Source organism: Bison bison, unplaced genomic scaffold (assembly GCF_000754665.1).
Source record: "Bison bison bison isolate TAMUID 2011002044 unplaced genomic scaffold, Bison_UMD1.0 scf7180017864245, whole genome shotgun sequence".
Lineage (NCBI taxonomy): Eukaryota > Metazoa > Chordata > Mammalia > Artiodactyla > Bovidae > Bison > Bison bison.
Genome location: NW_011494817.1, coordinates 449,035 through 459,398, shown reverse-complemented (window position 1 = coordinate 459,398; position 10,364 = coordinate 449,035).

Genomic DNA, 10,364 nt, shown 5'->3' with positions numbered 1-10,364 from the left:
CCCCCAACCCCCCGTCCCTGGCAGCAGACCAGACTTAACACCTAACCTAATTACTTCCCAAGGAATGTGACCTTTAGCTACCCAGCCTGGAATTTCCTGGTCAGCCCCAGGAAATCTACTGAAAGACCCCTTCCTTTCCCCTTAGGAGGGTTAACTTGCCTAAGGCAATGCATTCTTTGCTAATAATTTCCTTTTTTCTCCCTCCTTGCCTTTACAAACTTTTCCTTTTCAACAGTTCAGTGGAGCTCTTTCTAGCCAAGATGGGATGCTTCCTAGTCTGTGAATCACTTAATAGTGTGTTTAGCTCTTTGCGAGACCATGGACTGTAGCACGCCAGGCCTACCTGTTCATCACCAACTCCCGGAGTTTACCAAAACTCCTATCCATGAGTCGGTGATGCCATCCAAGCATCTCATCCTCTGTCATCCCCTTCTTCTCCTGCCTTCAATCTTTCCCAGCACCATGGTCTTTTCCAATGAGTCAGTTCTTTACATCAGGTGGCCAAAGTATTGGAGCTTCATCTTCAGCATCAGTCCTCAATGAATATTAGATCTTCATATTTATTCAGTAGAATTTTTGTTATTTAACAGATTTGTTAGCAGTGATGGGGTTGAAGAAGACTTCCTGTGACTTCAGGAACAAAGTGACACATTCAGTTCAGTTCAGTCGCTCAGTCGTGTCTGACTCTTTGCGACCCCATGAATCGCAGCATGCCAGGCCTCCCTGTCCATTACCAACTCCCGGAGTTCACTCAGACTCACGTCCATCAAGTCAGTGATGCCATCCAGCCATCTCATCCTCTGTCGTCCCCTTCTCCTCCTGCCCCCAATCCCTCCCAGCATCAGAGTCTTTTCCAATGAGTTAACTCTTCGAATGAGGTGGCCAAAGTATTGGAGTTTCAGCTTTAGCATCATTCCTTCCAAAGAAATCCCAGGGCTGATCTCCTTCAGAATGGACTGGTTGGATCTCCTTTACAGTCCAAGGGACTCTCAAGAGTCTTCTCCAACACCACAGTTCAAAAGTATCAATTCTTCGGTGCTCAGCCTTCTTCACAGTCCACTCTCACATCCATACACGACCACTGGAAAAACCATAGCCTTGACTAGACGGAACTTTGTTGAAAAGTAACGTCTCTGCTTTTGAATATGCTGTCTAGGTTGGTCATAACTTTCCTTCCAAGGAGTAAGCGTCTTTTAATTTCATGGCTGCAGTCACCATCTGTAGTGATTTTGGAGCCCCCCCAAAAAATAAAGTCTTACACTTTCCACTGTTTCTCCATCTATTTCCCATGAAGTGATGGGAATGGATGCCATGATCTTCGTTTTCTGATTGCTGAGCTTTAAGCCAACTTCTTCACTATCCACTTTCACTTTCATCAAGAGGCTTTTTAGTTCCTCTTCACTTTCTGCCATAAGGGTGGTGTCATCTGCATATCTGAGGTTATTGATATTTCTCCCAGCAATCTTGATTCCAGCTTGTGTTTCTTCCAGTCCAGCATTTCTCATGATGCACTCTGCATATAAGTTAAATAAGCAGGGTGACAATATACAGCCTTGACATACTCCTTTTCCTATTTGGAACCAGTCTGTTGTTCCATGTCCAGTTCTAACTGTTGCTTCCTGACCTGCATACAGATTTCTCAAAAGGCAGGTCAGGTGGTCTGGTATTCCCATCTCTTGAAGAATTTTCCACAGTTTATTGTGATCCACACAGTCAAAGGCTTTGGCATAGTCAAGAAAGCAGAAATAGATGCTTTTCTGGAACTCTCTTGCTTTTTCCATGATCCAGTGGATGTTGGCAATTTGACCTCTGGTTCCTCTGCCTTTTCTAAAATCAGCTTAAACATCAGGAAGTTCATGATTCACATATTGCTGAAGCCTGGCTTGGAGAATTTTGAGCATTACTTTACTAGTGTGTGAGATGAGTGCAATTGTGCGGTAGTTTGAGCATTCTTTGGCATTGCCTTTCTTTGGGATTGGAATGAAAACTGACCTTTTCCAGTCCTGTGGCCACTGCTGCGTTTTCCAAATTTGCTGGCATATTGAGTGCAGCACTTTCACAGCATCATCTTTCAGGATTTGAAATAGCTCAACTGGAATTCTATCACCTCCACTAGCTTTGTTCCACTAGCTTTGTGAGAAGCAACCCCACGCCCAAGGAGTAGTGGCTACGCAGGCACAGGAGGGCCTAGAGGAGCTATCCCACGTTGAAGGTCACAAAGGGCGGCGGTGAGGAGATACCCCTTGTCCAAGGTAAGGAACAGAGGATGCACTTTGCTGGAGCAGCCGTGAAGAGATCCTCAACGCCCAAGGTAAGAGAAACCCAAATAAGATGGTAGGTGTTGCAAGAGGGCATCAGAGGGCAGACACACTGAAACCATACTCACAGGAAACTAGTCAATCTAATCACACTAGGACAATCTAATCACTGAAACTAACTCAATGAAACTAAGCCATGCCTGTGGGACAACCCAAGATGGGTGGGTCATGGTGGAGAGATCTGACAGAATGTGGTCCACTGGAGAAAGGAATGGCAAACCACTTCAGTATTCTTGCCTTGAGAACCCCATGAACAGTATGAAAAGGCAAAATGATAGGATACTGAAAGAGGAACTCCCCAGGTCAGTAGAGGCCCAATATGCTACTGGAGATCAGTGGAGAAATAACTCCAGAAAGAATGAAGGGATGGAGCCAAAGCAAAAACAATACCCAGCTGTGGATGTGACTGGTGATAGAAGCAAGGTCCGATGTTGTAAAGAACAATATTGCATAGGAACCTGGAATGTCAGGTCCATGAATCAAGGCAAATTGGAAGTGGTCAAACAAGAGATGGCCAAGAGTAAATGTCAACATTCTAGGAATCAGTGAACTAAAATGGACTGGAATGGGTGAATTTAACTCAGATGACCATTATATCTACTATGGTGGGCCGGAATCCCTCAGAAGAAATGGAGTAGCCATCATGGTCAACAAAAGAGTCCAAAATGCAGTACTTGGATGCAATCTCAAAAATGACATAATGATCTCTGTTCATTTCCAAGGTGAACCATTCAATATCACAGTAATCCAAGTCTATGCCCCAACCAGTAATGCTGAAGAAGGTGAAGTTGAACGGTTCTATGAAGACCTATAAGAGCTTTTAGGACTAACACCCACAAAAGATGTCCTTTTCATTATAGGGTACTGGAATGCAAAAGTAGGAAGTCAAGAAACACCTGGAGTAACAGGTAAATTTGGCCTTGGAATACGGAATGAAGCAGGGCAAAGACTAATAGAGTTTTGCCAAGAAAATGCACTGGTCATAACAAACACCCTCTTCCAACAACACAAGAGAAGACTCTACACATGGACATCACCAGATAGTCAACACTGAAATTAGATTAATTATATTCTTTGTAGCCAAAGATGGAGAAGCTCTATACAGTCAGCAAAAACAAGACCGGGAGCTGACTGTGGCTCAGATCATGAACTCCTTATTGCCAAATTCAGACTTAAATTGAAGAAAGTAGGGAAAACCACTAGACCATTCAGGTATGACCTAAATCAAATCCCTTATGATTATACAGTGGAAGTGAGAAATAGATTTAAGGGCCTAGATCTGATAGATAGAGTGCCTGATGAACTATGGAATGAAGTTTGTGATACTGTACAGGAGACAGGGATCAAAACCATCCCCATGGAAAAGAAATGCAAAAAAGTAAAATGGCTGTCTGGGGAGGCCTTACAAATAGCTGTGAAAAGAAGAGAAGCGGAAAGCAAAGGAGAAAAGGAAAGATATAAGCATCTGAATGCAGAGTTCCAAAGAAGAGCAAGAAGAGATAAGAAAGCCTTCCTCAGCGATCAGTGCAAAGAAATAGAGGGAAACAACAGAATGGGAAAGACTAGAGATCTCTTCAAGAAAATTAGAGATACCAAGGGAATATTTCATGCAAAGATGGGCTCAATAAAGGACAGAAATGGTATGGGCCTAACAGAAGCAGAAGATATTAAGAAGAGGTGAAAAATTACACAGAAGAACTGTACAAAAAAGATCTTCACGACCCAGATAATCACGATGGTGTGATCACTGACCTAGAGCCAGACATCCTGGAATGTGAAGTCAAGTGGGCCTTAGAAAGTATCACTATGAACAAAGTGACACATAGGTACCTGCAAACTCCTTTTTGAGTATGAAGGAGTCCTTGGGCCTAGAAAAGAAAACAATGGTCTCAAAGGCCCTTGCTGAGTCATCTAACTTTGGGGAAAACAAAACCAAACTTTAAGTCCTGCCCTGATGCTCCAGGGTGGTTGCATCTACCAGGGACTTATCAACCCCTGCCCAGAAACCTCCCACCCACTACCTCTGCCCAGGACTTATCACCCCTTGCCCAGAGGACTTATCACCCCCTCCCCAAAACCTCCCACCCTCTGTTCAACTGCAAATGCCATCTCACCTAAAGAATACCAAAAGCGTCCTGCCTGACTAACTTTCCCTTATCGCTTCCACAAACCTCCCTTTAAATATGAAGCCTTCCTGATCCCTCTCGTGCTCAGCCTGGCCGTTAGGCCGACTGTCACCCCTCCTTGCCTGAATAAAGGTAACCTACCTCCGTTGAGGCCGTCTCTCCTTTTCTGCCTTGGCCCGAACTATACCTTACAGAATACACTGTTTTTCTCACCATTCCCAAGGGTCATGAGGATTTATCTCTTGGTTCTGAGCTCCACTTCTTTGGGTTAAGACCCTGAGCAAAGTCCGGGAGACAGTGAAGAACAGGTCATGTTCCTGATCTAAACTGGCTTTCCCGTCCAGGGCTTAATGGGTCAACTGGAGTGGCAGACCAGTGTTCCATCTCTAAATTGAGTCCCTGGTCCTCGGTTCCATCTGCAGTTCCCCAGTTGTCTGGAATCCCTCTCCCCAGTTCCAGTCCACAGTCTCTATTTCCTGGAGTCTGTTGGTGCAGTCCAACCTGCATGTGAATTGTTGGTGATGGGCATGACCTTGTCTTGGTCAGTCTGCAGTAACATCTTTTGCTTACTGCCAGTGTGTTAAAGTACACATTTGTTTGTCTTGTTTTATGTAAATAAAGACTATTGTCAACAGAGCTCATAAGCCAAAAATCCACAGAAATTGGGCAAAAGTCAAGAATTAAAAGGCAGTTAGACTGTTTTCCACCTAACTCCAAGACTCTTGTGTTAGGGTAGGTTAAACTAGAATGGATTAGATTGATAATAGGTTGCCTACCAACCTCAAGAAAATTTCCATGCAACGATGTAAACTGTAAAACATGCACAATTCCTAACCCAGAAGTCCATCCCTTTTCGGTTTTCATCTCCAAGAAATTCAAAGTCTGAGCCAATGGGACCCTTAAGTTCTAAAGGGTCAAGTGTGCCACCTTCCAACATATTTGTTTATTTTATGTCTAAAAACTATGGCCACGAGAGCTATAAACATCTACAAAAATGGCAAAATGTTTTTAAGAGCAGCATAAAATTACAATAGCCATTATGGGGAATATTCTAATTAGGCAAGATCATTCATTTAAGAATGGTTCCCAAATTAAACAAATTGAAAAGGATGCCTATTTTAATTGGTATGCAGAAGCCTCCAAAAGATGCCACGATTCCCAAATAACTTCATTAAAAGACTCCTTACAGAAAGCTAATGAAAATTTAAATACACAAGAGATACCCAAAACAAAAGACGATAGGAATGATGTGACTTCTACAGCCCGTCTCTCCTTCTTTGCCTGAGTACCCAGGACATTTTACTAATTATCTGAACTGCCTTTCCACTCTCAAGAGACTATTAAAGAGTTACTTTTAAAAATAAAACCACCCAAGGTTATAGGCAATCCTTCTGAGATATCTTTCACTCCTTGGTCAAAGACAGAACTAAGAGCCATTGTTAAAGAAATTCCTAAGCCCAGGGAGGATCCACAGAAGTTTTTCAAGAAATTTAGAATCCTTATTAGAGCTTCAAAAGGTAAGGAATCTGCCTGCAATGCAGGAGACCCAGGTTCAATCCCTGGGTTGGGAAGATGCCCTAGAGACAGGAATGGTTACCCACTCCAGTATTCATGCCTGAGAATCCCATGCACAGTCTGGTGGTTCTAAAAAACGGGACATGGACAGGGTGATTAACTTTTTCACTTTACAGAACTCTTATCAGGGCTTATGATCCCGGGCTGCCAGAACATTGCTTATGCATATGTTGGTAGGACCTGCTGAAGCCCCAAAATGGATGTGGGAAGCAGAATAGAATTATCCAGAGGATGGTAGTCAAGATCTTCAGTCTCCAACATGGCTCCCTAACAACCAGAAAAAGATCCCAAAATAGCAACTGATCTTTTGAAAACCATTCCTAGAATCTTCCTTGCTCACATTGATTGGTCTATTATTCAAACATATAAACGAAAAACCATGGCAGACTTTAGATCCTGTTTGGAAGGGCTCCTCCTACAATACTCTGGGTTCCATACAATAAGTAAGGTCACCCAACCACCTCTAGTTGCCCTGTTTGTAAATGAATGGAATTTCATGTTAATCAGTAGGTAAAAAGGCAGAAAATAGAATTAGAGGCCACAGGCCTGACTGAACCCACAGCTGAGCAGTTTGAAAGGACTTTGGACCAAGACCTTAAATAAAGATTCATCAAACTAATGGTCTTACAATTGCAACAGCTCCAAGGCTAGAGACCTCAAATAAAATCTAGACCTCCCTCATTGCACCCCCCTAGGGGTCTGTCATCAAGATTTGACCCAGGGTGTTCCCTGGTAGTTCCGTGGCTGAAACTCCATGCTCCCAGTGCAGGGGGCCCGGTTCCATCTGGTCAGGGAACTAGATCCCACATGCCACAATTAAAATCTGGCACAGCCCAATAAATAAAATTAAAACAACAACAGCTGAACCAGAGTTCAGTGTCTCACATGTAAACAATTAGGGCACTGGAGAAAAAAATTGTCCTCTTCAGTCCAATACAAATCCCTCAATATCCACTCGTAATTCCTCAAGAGTAAGCCCCCTATGAGACCCTCCCAGAACTGATGGGGCTCCCTGGGACCCACTAGTAAACAGCTACCAGTAATACCCTTAAACAGCCAAGGAGAAACTAAAATTAAAATTAATCAAAAAATCTTTCCAAATTCTGGTAGATACTCGGGCTATACTTTCTACTTTAAACCCCACTCTCATAAAACAACAGATGCCTCGGAGTGAAACTGAAGTTTTCCATTTTGGAGGTATTTAATCAAGTTCAGAGAGGATTTCTGTCTCAACTAGTACAAATGACTCTGGGACCTTTGATTGAAAGGAATTCTTTTTTTGCTATGTGACACAGCCCCTGCCAATCTGTGAAGCAGAGATCTCCTCTCTAAATTAAAAAGGCTAATACATTTTACTTCTAATGGAGGCCTCACCTTAGAATTTGCTGAATAGCTTGAATCTGGTCTTTTATGTTCTTTACAATATTTCTTTGATGTAGAAGAAGAAGAATTACAGTAAATTTAATTGAGGCATTTGAAAATCCATGGGCTACCTTTAATGTTGACATTGGGAGAATAAAAAGTTCAGAAACTATGAAAGTCAAAGGGTGAGTCCCTCAGTCATGTCTGACTCTTTGTAACCCCATGGACTGTAGCCCACCACGCTCCTCTGTCCATGAGATTCTCCAGGGATCTTCCTGACCCAGGGATCCAACCCAAGTCTCCTGCATCTCCTGCATTGGCAGATGGATTCTTTACCACTGCAGCTTCTGGGAAGCCTCCAAAATTCCAATAAATCTGACTAAACCTCCCCATTAAAATCTGAGGTCTACAAGGCCCTCACACCAATAGTAAAAGACCTATTTATTTCCTGACCAGTTTCCCTAACACTGATTCTCCAGTCTGGAGGCCTTATGGGTGATTTGTCATATCATGTCACCCCCACGGGGATGGTAATTTGTCTATGTCTTAAGAGCCATTAATAAGATGTCAATCCCCATTTCCCAGTTGTTTCAAACTTGAACACTCTTGTTACAAGTTCTATCTGACTCAAAATGGTTGAGTGTTTTAGACTTTTTCCCACCTTTTTCAGCATTCCTGTAAACGCAAACAGCCAGTATCTATTTGCCTTTACTTGAGACAATTAACAATGTAGCTGGACAGTCGTACCTCAGAGTTTACTGAGGCCTTTCTCATTTCTCCCAAGTGTTCCCTCAAGATCTAAGCACCTGCCAGTTCCCTAGGAACCCAGTCCTTTTATAATATGTAGATGATCTCATCCTGGGCTCAAGTACCAAAGAGGCGTTTATAAAAGATTTCATTTGTTTGCTGCAATAGTTAGCTGAGAAGGGACATAAAATATCTAAAGAGAAATTATAATGAACAGCAAACTCATTGGACAAGATTCTGATGCTGGGAAAGACTGAAGGCAAAAGGAGAAGAGGGCAGCAGAGGATGAGATGATTGAAAGTCATCACTGACTCAATGGACATGAACTTGGGCAAACTCTGGGAGATAGTGAGGGACAGGGAAACTGCAAGTGTGCTGCAGTCTATGGGGCTGCAAAGAGTCAGACACAACTGAGCAACAGAACAACAAGTTGGACACTGTTCATTACTTAAGGAATGATCTAAGAGCTATCTCCAAAAAGGTTAAACTCATTAAAGAACTTCCTAGGCCCACAACTAAGTGATAGCCTCAGCTCCATAGATTTCTACGCAAGGCTAGACTGATAACTGCAGACTATGGGTTTCTAAATTTTTCCTCTGTTGGCTTCCCCAGTTTATGAACTTCATAAAATTTCAGTCCCTGAACCTCTTTCTTGGGAAGATAAACATGAGCAGGCCTTTACAAGACTAGAACAAGCACCACAAGAGCCATCTGCCCTAGGGCTGCCAAACTGTTCAAAACCTTTCATCAGGACTGATGTTGAAGCTGAAACTCCAATACTTTGGCCACATGATGCACAGAGCTGACTCATTGGAAAAGACCCTGATGCTGGGAAAGATTGAAGGTGGGAGGAGAAGGGGATGACAGAAGATGAGATGGTTGGATAGCATCACCAACTCAATGGACAGGAGTTTGGGTAAACTCTGGGAGTTGGTGATGGACAGGGAAGCCTGATGTGCTGTAGTCCATGGGGCTGCAAAAAGTCAGACACGACTGAGTGACTGAACTGAACTGGGGCTTCTCTGGTGGTCCAGTGGTTAAGAATCCACTGGTGGTTAAGAAGGCACATGGGTTCGATCCCTGGTCGGGGGACAGTCCACATGTCAGGCAGCTAAGCCCTTACACCACAGCCAATGAGCCCGAGGACCCTATAGCCTGTGCTCTGCAACAAGAAAAGCCATCACAATGAGAAGCCCGTGCGCCACAACCAGAGAAAGCCGTCGAGAAGCAACAAAGACCCAGCACAGCCAAAAATAAAAAATAAAATTTAAAAATGTCACCTTATTTGTACATGAAAAAGATAACCAGGCCCTGGGAATGCTCACACGAGAACATGGCAATAAGCATGAGTCTAACACCTGTTAGAGCATACATTCGATTGCTCTTGCCCATCCCAACTGCCTTAAGGCTAGAGCCACAGCTGCAAAACTGGCAAAAGCCTCTGGAATTCAAACTTAGGGTATGACATTTATCTATAAACCCCACATGCTGTCCAGAATCTTCTTAACTCTTAATTAACTCAATATCTCTCTGGGATCAGAGTAACCTGCTCTGAGATCTTTCTGCTTTCACCACTGAATCTGCATTCCCAACATGGCAACCATCTTAATCCAGCCACATCACCACTTCTGCCTGACGAAGGCGAGCCCCTTGATTGTGAGGTCATATGTCCCATTTCATGACACCGGTCCTGATATGAGACATCATTTTAACTAATCCTGCCCTCATTTTGTTTGTTCATGGGTCATATTGTAAAAGTGAGAGAAGGAATTTCCAAGCTGGTTTATACTGTTACTATCTGATATAAACTACTTGAAAAGGGAGAATCTCCCACAAACTAAATTCAACCAAGAAGCAGAGCTCTATGCCTTGACCAGAGCATGCCACTCATCATAAGGGTAAACTGTTAATGTTCATGTTTATACTGAGAGCTGATATGCCTTTCAGGTCATCCATGATTTTAGGATGTTATGGAAACAAAGGGGTTGTCTTAAGTCCACAGAGACCTCAATCAAAAATGGGCAACAAGTAAATGAACTTCTTATTGTTATTCTCTTACCTTCTGAAATTGTGGCCATAAAATTGCTTACACTAGAAGACTGAACCCAAATGCCAGTGATGTGCCCTAGCCAACTTACATGTAAAGGGAACTGCAACAGAATCGGTAAAAGTTATAACATGGATGAAGTCCATCCTGTTTCTACAAAATATGACTCCTCATTGTCAGATTTTTGCA